General features: G+C 50.6%; 25 non-coding genes across 25 annotated transcripts; 16 read left to right on the top strand and 9 right to left on the bottom strand.

Annotated features, from left to right (window-relative positions):
- The first annotated feature begins 308 nt into the window (after positions 1 to 308).
- trnag-ucc (transfer RNA glycine (anticodon UCC)) lies at positions 309 to 380 on the top strand. Its single transcript has one exon. It is a non-coding gene; the product is annotated as a tRNA-Gly (tRNA).
- An 87-nt stretch (positions 381 to 467) lies between these two features.
- trnad-guc (transfer RNA aspartic acid (anticodon GUC)) lies at positions 468 to 539 on the bottom strand. The gene has a single exon. It is a non-coding gene; the product is annotated as a tRNA-Asp (tRNA).
- Positions 540 to 1,390: 851 nt separating this feature from the next.
- On the top strand, positions 1,391 to 1,462 carry trnag-ucc (transfer RNA glycine (anticodon UCC)). The gene has a single exon. It is a non-coding gene; the product is annotated as a tRNA-Gly (tRNA).
- A 1,010-nt stretch (positions 1,463 to 2,472) lies between these two features.
- trnag-ucc (transfer RNA glycine (anticodon UCC)) lies at positions 2,473 to 2,544 on the top strand. Its single transcript has one exon. It is a non-coding gene; the product is annotated as a tRNA-Gly (tRNA).
- Positions 2,545 to 2,631: 87 nt separating this feature from the next.
- Positions 2,632 to 2,703, bottom strand: trnad-guc (transfer RNA aspartic acid (anticodon GUC)). The gene has a single exon. It is a non-coding gene; the product is annotated as a tRNA-Asp (tRNA).
- An 848-nt stretch (positions 2,704 to 3,551) lies between these two features.
- trnag-ucc (transfer RNA glycine (anticodon UCC)) lies at positions 3,552 to 3,623 on the top strand. The gene has a single exon. It is a non-coding gene; the product is annotated as a tRNA-Gly (tRNA).
- A 1,009-nt stretch (positions 3,624 to 4,632) lies between these two features.
- trnag-ucc (transfer RNA glycine (anticodon UCC)) lies at positions 4,633 to 4,704 on the top strand. Its single transcript has one exon. It is a non-coding gene; the product is annotated as a tRNA-Gly (tRNA).
- Positions 4,705 to 5,713: 1,009 nt separating this feature from the next.
- On the top strand, positions 5,714 to 5,785 carry trnag-ucc (transfer RNA glycine (anticodon UCC)). The gene has a single exon. It is a non-coding gene; the product is annotated as a tRNA-Gly (tRNA).
- Positions 5,786 to 6,794: 1,009 nt separating this feature from the next.
- trnag-ucc (transfer RNA glycine (anticodon UCC)) lies at positions 6,795 to 6,866 on the top strand. The gene has a single exon. It is a non-coding gene; the product is annotated as a tRNA-Gly (tRNA).
- An 87-nt stretch (positions 6,867 to 6,953) lies between these two features.
- trnad-guc (transfer RNA aspartic acid (anticodon GUC)) lies at positions 6,954 to 7,025 on the bottom strand. The gene has a single exon. It is a non-coding gene; the product is annotated as a tRNA-Asp (tRNA).
- An 850-nt stretch (positions 7,026 to 7,875) lies between these two features.
- trnag-ucc (transfer RNA glycine (anticodon UCC)) lies at positions 7,876 to 7,947 on the top strand. The gene has a single exon. It is a non-coding gene; the product is annotated as a tRNA-Gly (tRNA).
- Positions 7,948 to 8,958: 1,011 nt separating this feature from the next.
- trnag-ucc (transfer RNA glycine (anticodon UCC)) lies at positions 8,959 to 9,030 on the top strand. The gene has a single exon. It is a non-coding gene; the product is annotated as a tRNA-Gly (tRNA).
- Positions 9,031 to 9,117: 87 nt separating this feature from the next.
- On the bottom strand, positions 9,118 to 9,189 carry trnad-guc (transfer RNA aspartic acid (anticodon GUC)). Its single transcript has one exon. It is a non-coding gene; the product is annotated as a tRNA-Asp (tRNA).
- Positions 9,190 to 10,041: 852 nt separating this feature from the next.
- On the top strand, positions 10,042 to 10,113 carry trnag-ucc (transfer RNA glycine (anticodon UCC)). The gene has a single exon. It is a non-coding gene; the product is annotated as a tRNA-Gly (tRNA).
- An 87-nt stretch (positions 10,114 to 10,200) lies between these two features.
- On the bottom strand, positions 10,201 to 10,272 carry trnad-guc (transfer RNA aspartic acid (anticodon GUC)). The gene has a single exon. It is a non-coding gene; the product is annotated as a tRNA-Asp (tRNA).
- Positions 10,273 to 11,122: 850 nt separating this feature from the next.
- Positions 11,123 to 11,194, top strand: trnag-ucc (transfer RNA glycine (anticodon UCC)). Its single transcript has one exon. It is a non-coding gene; the product is annotated as a tRNA-Gly (tRNA).
- An 87-nt stretch (positions 11,195 to 11,281) lies between these two features.
- Positions 11,282 to 11,353, bottom strand: trnad-guc (transfer RNA aspartic acid (anticodon GUC)). Its single transcript has one exon. It is a non-coding gene; the product is annotated as a tRNA-Asp (tRNA).
- Positions 11,354 to 12,203: 850 nt separating this feature from the next.
- On the top strand, positions 12,204 to 12,275 carry trnag-ucc (transfer RNA glycine (anticodon UCC)). Its single transcript has one exon. It is a non-coding gene; the product is annotated as a tRNA-Gly (tRNA).
- Positions 12,276 to 13,277: 1,002 nt separating this feature from the next.
- On the top strand, positions 13,278 to 13,349 carry trnag-ucc (transfer RNA glycine (anticodon UCC)). Its single transcript has one exon. It is a non-coding gene; the product is annotated as a tRNA-Gly (tRNA).
- An 87-nt stretch (positions 13,350 to 13,436) lies between these two features.
- trnad-guc (transfer RNA aspartic acid (anticodon GUC)) lies at positions 13,437 to 13,508 on the bottom strand. Its single transcript has one exon. It is a non-coding gene; the product is annotated as a tRNA-Asp (tRNA).
- An 850-nt stretch (positions 13,509 to 14,358) lies between these two features.
- On the top strand, positions 14,359 to 14,430 carry trnag-ucc (transfer RNA glycine (anticodon UCC)). The gene has a single exon. It is a non-coding gene; the product is annotated as a tRNA-Gly (tRNA).
- Positions 14,431 to 15,440: 1,010 nt separating this feature from the next.
- Positions 15,441 to 15,512, top strand: trnag-ucc (transfer RNA glycine (anticodon UCC)). The gene has a single exon. It is a non-coding gene; the product is annotated as a tRNA-Gly (tRNA).
- Positions 15,513 to 15,599: 87 nt separating this feature from the next.
- trnad-guc (transfer RNA aspartic acid (anticodon GUC)) lies at positions 15,600 to 15,671 on the bottom strand. Its single transcript has one exon. It is a non-coding gene; the product is annotated as a tRNA-Asp (tRNA).
- An 850-nt stretch (positions 15,672 to 16,521) lies between these two features.
- trnag-ucc (transfer RNA glycine (anticodon UCC)) lies at positions 16,522 to 16,593 on the top strand. The gene has a single exon. It is a non-coding gene; the product is annotated as a tRNA-Gly (tRNA).
- An 87-nt stretch (positions 16,594 to 16,680) lies between these two features.
- On the bottom strand, positions 16,681 to 16,752 carry trnad-guc (transfer RNA aspartic acid (anticodon GUC)). The gene has a single exon. It is a non-coding gene; the product is annotated as a tRNA-Asp (tRNA).
- Positions 16,753 to 17,019: the final 267 nt, after the last annotated feature.

Consider the following 17,019-nt stretch of genomic DNA (forward strand, 5'->3'; position numbering starts at 1 on the left):
TCCTTGGTTGAAAGCTTTCATTTTCTACACTTCTGTGAGAGGATGTCCACAAGCGTTGGTAACATAGTGGTGAGCACAGCTGGCTTCCAAGCAGATTCCCAGCCAATGTGTTCCTTTTGGCTTCCGTTATGCTACATGGCCGTGCGGCACTCTTGTGAAGATGTCCCTGTGACATGTGGGTAGATCGGTGCATTTTGCGAAGGTTAGGATCCCTATGCCGAACATGTTTCGGTGCCGAACCCGGACAAAGAGGGATCCTTGGTTGAAGGCAGTCCTTTTTGAGTTCTTCTGGCAAAAGCTGCCCACAAGCGTTGGTGGTATAGTGGTGAGCATAGCTGCCTTCCAAGCAGTTGACCCGGGTTCGATTCCCGGCCAACGCATTTTCCTTTGGCTGCTGTATACGTCACGTCGGCCGATGACGCGCTTGTTAAAAGCAACCAACCGAAAAGTAAAAGGCAGACAAGGGCCTCCCCGTCGGGGAATCGAACCCCGGTCTTCCGCGTGACAGGCGGAGATACTGTCCACTATACTAACGAGGAGCTGCGGAGCTAGTGTGCCCTCTCCTGCCCCACGCAGATCAGCCACGTAATCCGGTCCTAGCAGCATTGTCTGCAGCGCTGCCACTAAAGACCTTGGCAGACAGCAAGAGAAGGGCTGAAAACTGGGCTTGGACAGCTTTTTCTTCATTAATACTCCTTGCTTCTTTCTCAGTCTTGCACTGGTCATCAGCAGTAACTTGAACAGTGCATCACACAGGAGAACGTGATTAGCATGTTTTGCAGCAAACAAAGCACGCCATTCATTCTTACACACAGCCCAGCTTTTACTCCACAAAATGTCAGCTTGCCCTTTCACGAGCTGCATCCAGTCAACCCTTGGAATGACATTCAAACCGGGGGAGCTCATTACAGTGAACACTGGCTGACAGAAGATGAGAACTCCACCACTGCAGAGTGAAATTATCCACCTCTGTTGTTTTTTGGTGAGCTTGTGCCGTCGAACGATTTATCCAACCTCAACGTCGGAAAAAGATGGGATCCATACTTGACATTTTTGTTTTTCGCCCCCCACACAAAGAAACTCCTTGCTTGAAAGCTTTCATTTTCTACACTTCTGTGAGAGGATGTCCACAAGCGTTGGTAACATAGTGGTGAGCACAGCTGGCTTCCAAGCAGATTCCCAGCCAATGTGTTCCTTTTGGCTTCCGTTATGCTACATGGCCGGGCGGCACTCTTGTGAAGATGTCCCTGTGACATGTGGGTAGATCGGTGCATTTTGCGAAGGTTAGGATTCCTATGCCGAACATGTTTCGGTGCCGAACCCGGACAAAGAGGGATCCTTGGTTGAAGGCAGTCCTTTTTGAGTTCTTCTGGCAAAAGCTGCCCGCAAAGCGTTGGTGGTATAGTGGTGAGCATAGCTGCCTTCCAAGCAGTTGACCCGGGTTCGATTCCCGGCCAACGCATTTTCCTTTGACTGCTGTATACGTCACGTCGGCCGATGACGCGCTTGTTAAAGGCAACCAACCGAAAAGTAAAAGGCAGACAAGGGCCTCCCCGTCGGGGAATCGAATCCCCGGTATTCCCCGTGACAGGCGGAGATACTGTCCACTATACTAACGAGGAGCTGCGGAGCTAAGGTGCCCGCTCCTGCCCCACGCAGATCAGCCACGTAATCCGGTCCTAGCAGCATTGTCTGCAGCGCTGCCACTAAAGACCTTGGCAGACAGCAAGAGGAGGGCTGAAAACTGGGCTTGGACAGCTTTTTCTTCATTAATACTCCTTGCTTCTTTCTCAGTCTTGCACTGGTCATCAGCAGTAACTTGAACAGTGCATCACACAGGAGAACGTGATTAGCATGTTTTGCAGCAAACAAAGCGAGCCATTCATTCTTACACACAGCCCAGCTTTTACTCCACAAAATGTCAGCTTGCCCTTTCACGAGCTGCATCCAGTCAACCCTTGCAATGACATTCAAACCGGGGGAGCTCATTACAGTGAACACTGGCTGACAGAAGATGAGAACTCCACCACTGCAGAGTGAAATTATCCACCTCTGTTGTTTTTTGGTGAGCTTGTGCCGTCGAACGATTTATCCAACCTCAACGTCGGAAAAAGATGGGATCCATACTTGACATTTTTGTTTGTCGCCCCCCACACAAAGAAACTCCTTGCTTGAAAGCTTTCATTTTCTACACTTCTGTGAGAGGATGTCCACAAGAGTTGGTAACATAGTGGTGAGCACAGCTGGCTTCCAAGCAGATTCCCAGCCAATGTGTTCCTTTTGGCTTCCGTTATGCTACATGGCCGGGCGGCACTCTTGTGAAGATGTCCCTGTGACATGTGGGTAGATCGGTGCATTTTGCGAAGGTTAGGATCCCTATGCCGAACATGTTTCGGTGCCGAACCCGGACAAAGAGGGATCCTTGGTTGAAGGCAGTCCTTTTTGAGTTCTTCTGGCAAAAGCTGCCCGCAAGCGTTGGTGGTATAGTGGTGAGCATAGCTGCCTTCCAAGCAGTTGACCCGGGTTCGATTCCCGGCCAACGCATTTTCCTTTGGCTGCTGTATACGTCACGTCGGCCGATGACGCGCTTGTTAAAGGCAACCAACCGAAAAGTAAAAGGCAGACAAGGGCCTCCCCGTCGGGGAATCGAACCCCGGTCTTCCGCGTGACAGGCGGAGATACTGTCCACTATACTAACGAGGAGCTGCGGAGCTAAGGTGCCCGCTCCTGCCCCACGCAGATCAGCCTCGTAATCCGGTCCTAGCAGCATTGTCTGCAGCGCTGCCACTAAAGACCTTGGCAGACAGCAAGAGGAGGGCTGAAAACTGGGCTTGGACAGCTTTTTCTTCATTAATACTCCTTGCTTCTTTCTCAGTCTTGCACTGGTCATCAGGAGTAACTTGAACAGTGCATCACACAGGAGAAGGTGATTAGCATGTTTTGCAGCAAACAAAGCACGCCATTCATTCTTACACACAGCCCAGCTTTTACTCCACAAAATGTCAGCTTGCCCTTTCACGAGCTGCATCCAGTCAACCCTTGCAATGACATTCAAACCGGGGGAGCTCATTACAGTGAACACTGGCTGACAGAAGATGAGAACTCCACCACTGCAGAGTGAAATTATCCACCTCTGTTGTTTTTTGGTGAGCTTGTGCCGTCGAACGATTTATCCAACCTCAACGTCGGAAAAAGATGGGATCCATACTTGACATTTTTGTTTTTCGCCCCCCACACAAAGAAACTCCTTGCTTGAAAGCTTTCATTTTCTACACTTCTGTGAGAGGATGTCCACAGGCGTTGGTAACATAGTGGTGAGCACAGCTGGCTTCCAAGCAGATTCCCAGCCAATGTGTTCCTTTTGGCTTCCGTTATGCTACATGGCCGGGCGGCACTCTTGTGAAGATGTCCCTGTGACGTGGGTAGATCGGTGCATTTTGCGAAGGTTAGGATCCCTATGCCGAACATGTTTCGGTGCCGAACCCGGACAAAGAGGGATCCTTGGTTGAAGGCAGTCCTTTTTGAGTTCTTCTGGCAAAAGCTGCCCGCAAGCGTTGGTGGTATAGTGGTGAGCATAGCTGCCTTCCAAGCAGTTGACCCGGGTTCAATTCCCGGCCAACGCATTTTCCTTTGGCTGCTGTATACGTCACGTCGGCCGATGACGCGCTTGTTAAAGGCAACCAACCGAAAAGTAAAAGGCCGACAAGGGCCTCCCCGTCGGGGAATCGAACCCCGGTCTTCCGCGTGACAGGCGAAGATACTGTCCACTATACTAACTAGGAGCTGCGGAGATAAGGTGCCCGCTCCTGCCCCACGCAGATCAGCCACGTAATCCGGTCCTAGCAGCATTGTCTGCAGCGCTGCCACTAAAGACCTTGGCAGACAGCAAGAGGAGGGCTGAAAACTGGGCTTGCACAGCTTTTTCTTCATTAATACTCCTTGCTTCTTTCTCAGTTTTGCACTGGTCATCAGCAGTAACTTGAACAGTGCATCACACAGGAGAACGTGATTAGCATGTTTTGCAGCAAACAAAGCACGCCATTCATTCTTACACACAGCCCAGCTTTTACTCCACAAAATGTCAGCTTGCCCTTTCACGAGTTGCATCCAGTCAACCCTTGCAATGACATTCAAACCGGGGGAGCTCATTACAGTGAACACTGGCTGACAGAAGATGAGAACTCCACCACTGCAGAGTGACATTATCCTCCTCTGTTGTTTTTTGGTGAGCTTGTGCCGTCGAACGATTTATCCAACCTCAACGTCGGAAAAAGATGGGATCCATACTTGACATTTTTGTTTTTCGCCCCCCACACAAAGAAACTCCTTGGTTGAAAGCTTTCATTTTCTACACTTCTGTGAGAGGATGTCCACAAGCGTTGGTAACATAGTGGTGAGCACAGCTGGCTTCCAAGCAGATTCCCAGCCAATGTGTTCCTTTTGGCTTCCGTTATGCTACATGGCCGGGCGGCACTCTTGTGAAGATGTCCCTGTGACATGTGGGTAGATCGGTGCATTTTGCGAAGGTTAGGATCCCTATGCCGAACATGTTTCGGTGCCGAACCCGGACAAAGAGGGATCCTTGGTTGAAGGCAGTCCTTTTTGAGTTCTTCTGGCAAAAGCTGCCCGCAAGCGTTGGTGGTATAGTGGTGAGCATAGCTGCCTTCCGAGCAGTTGACCCGGGTTCGATTCCCGACCAACGCATTTTCCTTTGGCTGCTGTATACGTCACGTCGGCCGATGACGCGCTTGTTAAAGGCAACCAACCGAAAAGTAAAAGGCCGACAAGGGCCTCCCCGTCGGGGAATTGAACCCCGGTCTTCCGCGTGACAGGCGAAGATACTGTCCACTTCACTAACTAGGAGCTGCGGAGCCAAGGTGCCCGCTCCTGACCCACGCAGATCAGCCACGTAATCCGGTCCTAGCAGCATTGTCTGCAGCGCTGCCACTAAAGACCTTGGCAGACAGCAAGAGGAGGGCTGAAAACTGGGCTTGGACAGCTTTTTCTTCATTAATACTCCTTGCTTCTTTCTCAGTCTTGCACTGGTCATCAGCAGTAACTTGAACAGTGCATCACACAGGAGAACGTGATTAGCATGTTTTGAAGCAAAAAAAGCACGCCATTCATTCTTACACACAGCCCAGCTTTTACTCCACAAAATGTCAGCTTGCCCTTTCACGAGTTGCATCCAGTCAACCCTTGCAATGACATTCAAACCGGGGGAGCTCATTACAGTGAACACTGGCTGACAGAAGATGAGAACTCCACCACTGCAGAGTGAAATTATCCTCCTCTGTTGTTTTTTGGTGAGCTTGTGCCGTCGAACGATTTATCCAACCTCAACGTCGGAAAAAGATGGGATCCATACTTGACATTTTTGTTTTTCGTCCCCCACACAAAGAAACTCCTTGGTTGAAAGCTTTCATTTTCTACACTTCTGTGAGAGGATGTCCACAAGCGTTGGTAACATAGTGGTGAGCACAGCTGGCTTCCAAGCAGATTCCCAGCCAATGTGTTCCTTTTGGCTTCCGTTATGCTACATGGCCGGGCGGCACTCTTGTGAAGATGTCCCTGTGACATGTGGGTAGATCGGTGCATTTTGCGAAGGTTAGGATCCCTATGCCGAACATGTTTCGGTGCCGAACCCGGACAAAGAGGGATCCTTGGTTGAAGGCAGTCCTTTTTGAGTTCTTCTGGCAAAAGCTGCCCGCAAGCGTTGGTGGTATAGTGGTGAGCATAGCTGCCTTCCAAGAAGTTGACCCGGGTTCGATTCCCGGCCAACGCATTTTCCTTTGGCTGCTGTATACGTCACGTCGGCCGATGATGCGCTTGTTAAAGGCAACCAACCGAAAAGTAAAATGCAGACAAGGGCCTCCCCGTCGTGGAATCGAACCCCGGTCTTCCGCGTGACAGGCGGAGATACTGTCCACTATACTAACGAGGAGCTGCGGTGCTAAGGTGCCCGCTCCTGCCCCACGCAGATCAGCCACGTAATCCGGTCCTAGCAGCATTGTCTGCAGCGCTGCCACTAAAGACCTTGGCAGACAGCAAGAGGAGGGCTGAAAACTGGGCTTGGACAGCTTTTTCTTCATTAATACTCCTTGCTTCTTTCTCAGTCTTGCACTGGTCATCAGCAGTAACTTGAACAGTGCATCACACAGGAGAACGTGATTAGCATGTTTTGCAGCAAACAAAGCACGCCATTCATTCTTACACACAGCCCAGCTTTTACTCCACAAAATGTCAGCTTGCCCTTTCACGAGCTGCATCCAGTCAACCCTTGCAATGACATTCAAACCGGGGGAGCTCATTACAGTGAACACTGGCTGACAGAAGATGAGAACTCCACCACTGCAGAGTGAAATTATCCACCTCTGTTGTTTTTTGGTGAGCTTGTGCCGTCGAACGATTTATCCAACCTCAACGTCGGAAAAAGATGGGATCCATACTTGACATTTTTGTTTTTCGCCCCCCACACAAAGAAACTCCTTGGTTGAAAGCTTTCATTTTCTACACTTCTGTGAGAGGATGTCCACAAGCGTTGGTAACATAGTGGTGAGCACAGCTGGCTTCCAAGCAGATTCCCAGCCAATGTGTTCCTTTTGGCTTCCGTTATGCTACATGGCCGGGCGGCACTCTTGTGAAGATGTCCCTGTGACATGTGGGTAGATCGGTGCATTTTGCGAAGGTTAGGATCCCTATGCCGAACATGTTTCGGTGCCGAACCCGGACAAAGAGGGATCCTTGGTTGAAGGCAGTCCTTTTTGAGTTCTTCTGGCAAAAGCTGCCCGCAAGCGTTGGTGGTATAGTGGTGAGCATAGCTGCCTTCCAAGCAGTTGACCCGGGTTCGATTCCCGGCCAACGCATTTTCCTTTGGCTGCTGTATACGTCACGTCGGCCGATGACGCGCTTGTTAAAGGCAACCAACCGAAAAGTAAAAGGCAGACAAGGGCCTCCCCGTCGGGGAATCGAACCCCGGTCTTCCGCGTGACAGGCGGAGATACTGTCCACTATACTAACGAGGAGCTGCGGAGCTAACGTGCCCGCTCCTGCCCCACGCAGATCAGCCACGTAATCCGGTCCTAGCAGCATTGTCTGCAGCGCTGCCACTAAAGACCTTGGCAGACAGCAAGAGGAGGGCTGAAAACTGGGCTTGGACAGCTTTTTCTTCATTAATACTCCTTGCTTCTTTCTCAGTCTTGCACTGGTCATCAGCAGTAACTTGAACAGTGCATCACACAGGAGAACGTGATTAGCATGTTTTGCAGCAAACAAAGCACGCCATTCATTCTTACACACAGCCCAGCTTTTACTCCACAAAATGTCAGCTTGCCCTTTCACGAGCTGCATCCAGTCAACCCTTGCAATGACATTCAAACCGGGGGAGCTCATTACAGTGAACACTGGCTGACAGAAGATGAGAACTCCACCACTGCAGAGTGAAATTATCCACTTCTGTTGTTTTTTGGTGAGCTTGTGCCGTCGAACGATTTATCCAACCTCAACGTCGGAAAAAGATGGGATCCATACTTGACATTTTTGTGTTTCGCCCCCCACACAAAGAAACTCCTTGCTTGAAAGCTTTCATTTTCTACACTTCTGTGAGAGGATGTCCACAAGCGTTGGTAACATAGTGGTGAGCACAGCTGGCTTCCAAGCAGATTCCCAGCCAATGTGTTCCTTTTGGCTTCCGTTATGCTACATGGCCGGGCGGCACTCTTGTGAGGATGTCCCTGTGACATGTGGGTAGATCGGTGCATTTTGCGAAGGTTAGGATCCCTATGCCGAACATGTTTCGGTGCCGAACCCGGACAAAGAGGGATCCTTGGTTGAAGGCAGTCCTTTTTGAGTTCTTCTGGCAAAAGCTGCCCGCAAGCGTTGGTGGTATAGTGGTGAGCATAGCTGCCTTCCAAGCAGTTGACCCGGGTTCGATTCCCGGCCAACGCATTTTCCTTTGGCTGCTGTATACGTCACGTCGGCCGATGACGCGCTTGTTAAAGGCAACCAACCGAAAAGTAAAAGGCAGACAAGGGCCTCCCCGTCGGGGAATCGAATCCCCGGTATTCCGCGTGACAGGCGGAGATACTGTCCACTATACTAACGAGGAGCTGCGGAGCTAAGGTGCCCGCTCCTGCCCCACGCAGATCAGCCACGTAATCCGGTCCTAGCAGCATTGTCTGCAGCGCTGCCACTAAAGACCTTGGCAGACAGCAAGAGGAGGGCTGAAAACTGGGCTTGGACAGCTTTTTCTTCATTAATACTCCTTGCTTCTTTCTCAGTCTTGCACTGGTCATCAGCAGTAACTTGAACAGTGCATCACACAGGAGAACGTGATTAGCATGTTTTGCAGCAAACAAAGCACGCCATTCATTCTTACACACAGCCCAGCTTTTACTCCACAAAATGTCAGCTTGCCCTTTCACGAGCTGCATCCAGTCAACCCTTGCAATGACATTCAAACCGGGGGAGCTCATTACAGTGAACACTGGCTGACAGAAGATGAGAACTCCACCACTGCAGAGTGAAATTATCCACCTCTGTTGTTTTTTGGTGAGCTTGTGCCGTCGAACGATTTATCCAACCTCAACGTCGGAAAAAGATGGGATCCATACTTGACATTTTTGTTTTTCGCCCCCCACACAAAGAAACTCCTTGCTTGAAAGCTTTCATTTTCTACACTTCTGTGAGAGGATATCCACAAGCGTTGGTAACATAGTGGTGAGCACAGCTGGCTTCCAAGCAGATTCCCAGCCAATGTGTTCCTTTTGGCTTCCGTTATGCTACATGGCCGGGCGGCACTCTTGTGAAGATGTCCCTGTGACATGTGGGTAGATCGGTGCATTTTGCGAAGGTTAGGATTCCTATGCCGAACATGTTTCGGTGCCGAACCCGGACAAAGAGGGATCCTTGGTTGAAGGCAGTCCTTTTTGAGTTCTTCTGGCAAAAGCTGCCCGCAAAGCGTTGGTGGTATAGTGGTGAGCATAGCTGCCTTCCAAGCAGTTGACCCGGGTTCGATTCCCGGCCAACGCATTTTCCTTTGGCTGCTGTATACGTCACGTCGGCCGATGACGCGCTTGTTAAAGGCAACCAACCGAAAAGTAAAAGGCAGACAAGGGCCTCCCCGTCGGGGAATCGAACCCCGGTCTTCCGCGTGACAGGCGGAGATACTGTCCACTATACTAACGAGGAGCTGCGGAGCTAAGGTGCCCGCTCCTGCCTCACGCAGATCAGCCACGTAATCCGGTCCTAGCAGCATTGTCTGCAGCGCTGCCACTAAAGACCTTGGCAGACAGCAAGAGGAGGGCTGAAAACTGGGCTTGGACAGCTTTTTCCTCATTAATACTCCTTGCTTCTTTCTCAGTCTTGCACTGGTCATCAGCAGTAACTTGAACAGTGCATCACACAGGAGAACGTGATTAGCATGTTTTGCAGCAAACAAAGCACGCCATTCATTCTTACACACAGCCCAGCTTTTACTCCACAAAATGTCAGCTTGCCCTTTCACGAGCTGCATCCAGTCAACCCTTGGAATGACATTCAAACCGGGGGAGCTCATTACAGTGAACACTGGCTGACAGAAGATGAGAACTCCACCACTGCAGAGTGAAATTATCCACCTCTGTTGTTTTTTTGGTGAGCTTGTGCCGTCGAACGATTTATCCAACCTCAACGTCGGAAAAAGATGGGATCCATACTTGACATTTTTGTTTTTCGCCCCCCACACAAAGAAACTCCTTGCATGAAAGCTATCATTATCTACACTTCTGTGAGAGGATGTCCACAAGCGTTGGTAACATAGTGGTGAGCACAGCTGGCTTCCAAGCAGATTCCCAGCCAATGTGTTCCTTTTGGCTTCCGTTATGCTACATGGCCGGGCGGCACTCTTGTGAAGATGTCCCTGTGACATGTGGGTAGATCGGTGCATTTTGCGAAGGTTAGGATTCCTATGCCGAACATGTTTCGGTGCCGAACCCGGACAAAGAGGGATCCTTGGTTGAAGGCAGTCCTTTTTGAGTTCTTCTGGCAAAAGCTGCCCGCAAAGCGTTGGTGGTATAGTGGTGAGCATAGCTGCCTTCCAAGCAGTTGACCCGGGTTCGATTCCCGGCCAACGCATTTTCCTTTGGCTGCTGTATACGTCACGTCGGCCGATGACGCGCTTGTTAAAGGCAACCAACCGAAAAGTAAAAGGCAGACAAGGGCCTCCCCGTCGGGGAATCGAACCCCGGTCTTCCGCGTGACAGGCGGAGATACTGTCCACTATACTAACGAGGAGCTGCGGAGCTAAGGTGCCCGCTCCTGCCCCACGCAGATCAGCCACGTAATCCGGTCCTAGCAGCATTGTCTGCAGCGCTGCCACTAAAGACCTTGGCAGACAGCAAGAGGAGGGCTGAAAACTGGGCTTGGACAGCTTTTTCTTCATTAATACTCCTTGCTTCTTTCTCAGTCTTGCACTGGTCATCAGCAGTAACTTGAACAGTGCATCACACAGGAGAACGTGATTAGCATGTTTTGCAGCAAACAAAGCACGCCATTCATTCTTACACACAGCCCAGCTTTTACTCCACAAAATGTCAGCTTGCCCTTTCACGAGCTGCATCCAGTCAACCCTTGGAATGACATTCAAACCGGGGGAGCTCATTACAGTGAACACTGGCTGACAGAAGATGAGAACTCCACCACTGCAGAGTGAAATTATCCACCTCTGTTGTTTTTTGGTGAGCTTGTGCCGTCGAACGATTTATCCAACCTCAACGTCGGAAAAAGATGGGATCCATACTTGACATTTTTGTTTTTCGCCCCCCACACAAAGAAACTCCTTGCTTGAAAGCTTTCATTTTCTACACTTCTGTGAGAGGATGTCCACAAGCGTTGGTAACATAGTGGTGAGCACAGCTGGCTTCCAAGCAGATTCCCAGCCAATGTGTTCCTTTTGGCTTCCGTTATGCTACATGGCCGGGCGGCACTCTTGTGAGGATGTCCCTGTGACATGTGGGTAGATCGGTGCATTTTGCGAAGGTTAGGATCCCTATGCCGAACATGTTTCGGTGCCGAACCCGGACAAAGAGGGATCCTTGGTTGAAGGCAGTCCTTTTTGAGTTCTTCTGGCAAAAGCTGCCCGCAAGCGTTGGTGGTATAGTGGTGAGCATAGCTGCCTTCCAAGCAGTTGACCCGGGTTCGATTCCCGGCCAACGCATTTTCCTTTGGCTGCTGTATACGTCACGTCGGCCGATGACGCGCTTGTTAAAGGCAACCAACCGAAAAGTAAAAGGCAGACAAGGGCCTCCCCGTCGAGGAATCGAACCCCGGTCTTCCGCGTGACAGGCGGAGATACTGTCCACTATACTAACGAGGAGCTGCGGAACTAAGGTGCCCGCTCCTGCGCCACGCAGATCAGCCACGTAATCCGGTCCTAGCAGCATTGTCTGCAGCGCTGCCACTAAAGACCTTGGCAGACAGCAAGAGGAGGGCTGAAAACTGGGCTTGGACAGCTTTTTCTTCATTAATACTCCTTGCTTCTTTCTCAGTCTTGCACTGGTCATCAGCAGTAACTTGAACAGTGCATCACACAGGAGAACGTGATTAGCATGTTTTGCAGCAAACAAAGCACGCCATTCATTCTTACACACAGCCCAGCTTTTACTCCACAAAATGTCAGCTTGCCCTTTCACGAGCTGCATGCAGTCAACCCTTGCAATGACATTCAAATCGGGGGAGCTCATTACAGTGAACACTGGCTGACAGAAGATGAGAACTCCACCACTGCAGAGTGAAATTATCCACCTCTGTTGTTTTTTGGTGAGCTTGTGCCGTCGAACGATTTATCCAACCTCAACGTCGGAAAAAGATGGGATCCATACTTGACATTTTTGTTTTTCGCCCCCCACAGAAAGAAACTCCTTGCTTGAAAGCTTTCATTTTCTACACTTCTGTGAGAGGATGTCCACAAGCGTTGGTAACATAGTGGTGAGCACAGCTGGCTTCCTAGCAGATTCCCAGCCAATGTGTTCCTTTTGGCTTCCGTTATGCTACATGGCCGGGCGGCACTCTTGTGAGGATGTCCCTGTGACATGTGGGTAGATCGGTGCATTTTGCGAAGGTTAGGATCCCTATGCCGAACATGTTTCGGTGCCGAACCCGGACAAAGAGGGAGCCTTGGTTGAAGGCAGTCCTTTTTGAGTTCTTCTGGCAAAAGCTGCCCGCAAGCGTTGGTGGTATAGTGGTGAGCATAGCTGCCTTCCAAGCAGTTGACCCGGGTTCGATTCCCGGCCAACGCATTTTCCTTTGGCTGCTGTATACGTCACGTCGGCCGATGACGCGCTTGTTAAAGGCAACCAACCGAAAAGTAAAAGGCAGACATGGGCCTCCCCGTCGGAGAATCGAACCCAGGTCTTCCGCGTGACAGGCGGAGATACTGTCCACTATACTAACGAGGAGCTGCGGAGCCCGCTCCTGCCCCACGCAGATCAGCCACGTAATCCGGTCCTAGCAGCATTGTCTGCAGCGCTGCCACTAAAGACCTTGGCAGACAGCAAGAGGAGGGCTGAAAACTGGGCTTGGACAGCTTTTTCTTCATTAATACTCCTTGCTTCTTTCTCAGTCTTGCACTGGTCATCAGCAGTAACTTGAACAGTGCATCACACAGGAGAACGTAATTAGCATGTTTTGCAGCAAACAAAGCACGCCATTCATTCTTACACACAGCCCAGCTTTTACTCCACAAAATGTCAGCTTGCCCTTTCACGAGCTGCATCCAGTCAACCCTTGCAATGACATTCAAACCGGGGGGAGCTCATTACAGTGAACACTGGCTGACAGAAGATGAGAACTCCACCACTGCAGAGTGAAATTATCCACCTCTGTTGTTTTTTGGTGAGCTTGTGCCGTCGAACGATTTATCCAACCTCAACGTCGGAAAAAGATGGGATCCATACTTGACATTTTTGTTTTTCGCCCCCCACACAAAGAAACTCCTTGCTTGAAAGCTTTCATTTTCTACACTTCTGTGAGAGGATGTCCACAAGCGTTGGTAACATAGTGGTGAGCACAGCTGGCTTCCAAGCAGATTCCCAGCCAATGTGTTCCTTTTGGCTTCCGTTATGCTACATGGCCGGGCGGCACTCTTGTGAGGATGTCCCTGTGACATGTGGGTAGATCGGTGCATTTTGCGAAGGTTAGGATCCCTATGCCGAACATGTTTCGGTGCCGAACCCGGACAAAGAGGGATCCTTGGTTGAAGGCAGTCCTTTTTGAGTTCTTCTGGCAAAAGCTGCCCGCAAGCGTTGGTGGTATAGTGGTGAGCATAGCTGCCTTCCAAGCAGTTGACCCGGGTTCGATTCCCGGCCAACGCATTTTCCTTTGGCTGCTGTATACGTCACGTCGGCCGATGACGCGCTTGTTAAAGGCAACCAACCGAAAAGTAAAAGGCAGACAAGGGCCTCCCCGTCGGGGAATCGAACCCCGGTCTTCCGCGTGACAGGCGGAGATACTGTCCACTATACTAACGAGGAGCTGCGGAGCTAAGGTGCCCGCTCCTGCGCCACGCAGATCAGCCACGTAATCCGGTCCTAGCAGCATTGTCTGCAGCGCTGCCACTAAAGACCTTGGCAGACAGCAAGAGGAGGGCTGAAAACTGGGCTTGGACAGCTTTTTCTTCAATAATACTCCTTGCTTCTTTCTCAGTCTTGCACTGGTCATCAGCAGTAACTTGAACAGTGCATCACACAGGAGAACGTGATTAGCATGTTTTGCAGCAAACAAAGCACGCCATTCATTCTTACACACAGCCCAGCTTTTACTCCACAAAATGTCAGCTTGCCCTTTCACGAGCTGCATGCAGTCAACCCTTGCAATGACATTCAAACCGGGGGAGCTCATTACAGTGAACACTGGCTGACAGAAGATGAGAACTCCACCACTGCAGAGTGAAATTATCCACCTCTGTTGTTTTTTGGTGAGCTTGTGCCGTCGAACGATTTATCCAACCTCAACGTCGGAAAAAGATGGGATCCATACTTGACATTTTTGTTTTTCGCCCCCCACACAAAGAAACTCCTTGCTTGAAAGCTTTCATTTTCTACACTTCTGTGAGAGGATGTCCACAAGCGTTGGTAACATAGTGGTGAGCACAGCTGGCTTCCTAGCAGATTCCCAGCCAATGTGTTCCTTTTGGCTTCCGTTATGCTACATGGCCGGGCGGCACTCTTGTGAGGATGTCCCTGTGACATGTGGGTAGATCGGTGCATTTTGCGAAGGTTAGGATCCCTATGCCGAACATGTTTCGGTGCCGAACCCGGACAAAGAGGGATCCTTGGTTGAAGGCAGTCCTTTTTGAGTTCTTCTGGCAAAAGCTGCCCGCAAGCGTTGGTGGTATAGTGGTGAGCATAGCTGCCTTCCAAGCAGTTGACCCGGGTTCGATTCCCGGCCAACGCATTTTCCTTTGGCTGCTGTATACGTCACGTCGGCCGATGACGCGCTTGTTAAAGGCAACCAACCGAAAAGTAAAAGGCAGACATGGGCCTCCCCGTCGGAGAATCGAACCCAGGTCTTCCGCGTGACAGGCGGAGATACTGTCCACTATACTAACGAGGAGCTGCGGAGCTACGGTGCCTGCTCCTGCCCCACGCAGATCAGCCACGTAATCCGGTCCTAGCAGCATTGTCTGCAGTGCTGCCACTAAAGACCTTGGCAGACAGCAAGAGGAGGGCTGAAAACTGGGCTTGGACAGCTTTTTCTTCATTAATACTCCTTGCTTCTTTCTCAGTCTTGCACTGGTCATCAGCAGTAACTTGAACAGTGCATCACACAGGAGAACGTGATTAGCATGTTTTGCAGCAAACAAAGCACGCCATTCATTCTTACACACAGCCCAGCTTTTACTCCACAAAATGTCAGCTTGCCCTTTCACGAGCTGCATCCAGTCAACCCTTGCAATGACATTCAAACCGGGGGGAGCTCATTACAGTGAACACTGGCTGACAGAAGATGAGAACTCCACCACTGCAGAGTGAAATTATCCACCTCTGTTGTTTTTTGGTGAGCTTGTGCCGTCGAACGATTTATCCAACCTCAACGTCGGAAAAAGATGGGATCCATACTTGACATTTTTGTTTTTCGCCCCCCACACAAAGAAACTCCTTGCTTGAAAGCTTTCATTTTCTACACTTCTGTGAGAGGATGTCCACAAGCGTTGGTAACATAGTGGTGAGCACAGCTGGCTTCCAAGCAGATTCCCAGCCAATGTGTTCCTTTTGGCTTCCGTTATGCTACATGGCCGGGCGGCACTCTTGTGAGGATGTCCCTGTGACATGTGGGTAGATCGGTGCATTTTGCGAAGGTTAGGATCCCTATGCCGAACATGTTTCGGTGCCGAACCCGGACAAAGAGGGATCCTTGGTTGAAGGCAGTCCTTTTTGAGTTCTTCTGGCAAAAGCTGCCCGCAAGCGTTGGTGGTATAGTGGTGAGCATAGCTGCCTTCCAAGCAGTTGACCCGGGTTCGATTCCCGGCCAACGCATTTTCCTTTGGCTGCTGTATACGTCACGTCGGCCGATGACGCGCTTGTTAAAGGCAACCAACCGAAAAGTAAAAGGCAGACAAGGGCCTCCCCGTCGGGGAATCGAACCCCGGTCTTCCGCGTGACAGGCGGAGATACTGTCCACTATACTAACGAGGAGCTGCGGAGCTAAGGTGCCCGCTCCTGCGCCACGCAGATCAGCCACGTAATCCGGTCCTAGCAGCATTGTCTGCAGCGCTGCCACTAAAGACCTTGGCAGACAGCAAGAGGAGGGCTGAAAACTGGGCTTGGACAGCTTTTTCTTCATTAATACTCCTTGCTTCTTTCTCAGTCTTGCACTGGTCATCAGCAGTAACTTGAACAGTGCATCACACAGGAGAACGTGATTAGCATGTTTTGCAGCAAACAAAGCACGCCATTCATTCTTACACACAGCCCAGCTTTTACTCCACAAAATGTCAGCTTGCCCTTTCACGAGCTGCATGCAGTCAACCCTTGCAATGACATTCAAACCGGGGGAGCTCATTACAGTGAACACTGGCTGACAGAAGATGAGAACTCCACCACTGCAGAGTGAAATTATCCACCTCTGTTGTTTTTTGGTGAGCTTGTGCCGTCGAACGATTTATCCAACCTCAACGTCGGAAAAAGATGGGATCCATACTTGACATTTTTGTTTTTCGCCCCCCACACAAAGAAACTCCTTGCTTGAAAGCTTTCATTTTCTACACTTCTGTGAGAGGATGTCCACAAGCGTTGGTAACATAGTGGTGAGCACAGCTGGCTTCCAAGCAGATTCCCAGCCAATGTGTTCCTTTTGGCTTCCGTTATGCTACATGGCCGGGCGGCACTCTTGTGAGGATGTCCCTGTGACATGTGGGTAGATCGGTGCATTTTGCGAAGGTTAGGATCCCTATGCCGAACATGTTTCGGTGCCGAACCCGGACAAAGAGGGATCCTTGGTTGAAGGCAGTCCTTTTTGAGTTCTTCTGGCAAAAGCTGCCCGCAAGCGTTGGTGGTATAGTGGTGAGCATAGCTGCCTTCCAAGCAGTTGACCCGGGTTCGATTCCCGGCCAACGCATTTTCCTTTGGCTGCTGTATACGTCACGTCGGCCGATGACGCGCTTGTTAAAGGCAACCAACCGAAAAGTAAAAGGCAGACAAGGGCCTCCCCGTCGGGGAATCGAACCCCGGTCTTCCACGTGACAGGCGGAGATACTGTCCACTATACTAACGAGGAGCTGCGGAGCTAAGGTGCCCGCTCCTGCCCCACGCAGATCAGCCACGTAATCCGGTCCTAGCAGCATTGTCTGCAGCGCTGCCACTAAAGACCTTGGCAGACAGCAAGAGGAGGGCTGAAAACTGGGCTTGGACAGCTTTTTCTTCATTAATACTCCATGCTTCTTTCTCAGTCTTGCACTGGTCATCAGCAGTAACTTGAACAGTGCATCACACAGGAGAACGTGATTAGCATGTTTTGCAGCAAACAAAGCACGCCATTCATTCT

This window comes from Danio rerio, chromosome 4 (genome assembly GCF_049306965.1).
Source record: "Danio rerio strain Tuebingen ecotype United States chromosome 4, GRCz12tu, whole genome shotgun sequence".
NCBI lineage: Eukaryota > Metazoa > Chordata > Actinopteri > Cypriniformes > Danionidae > Danio > Danio rerio.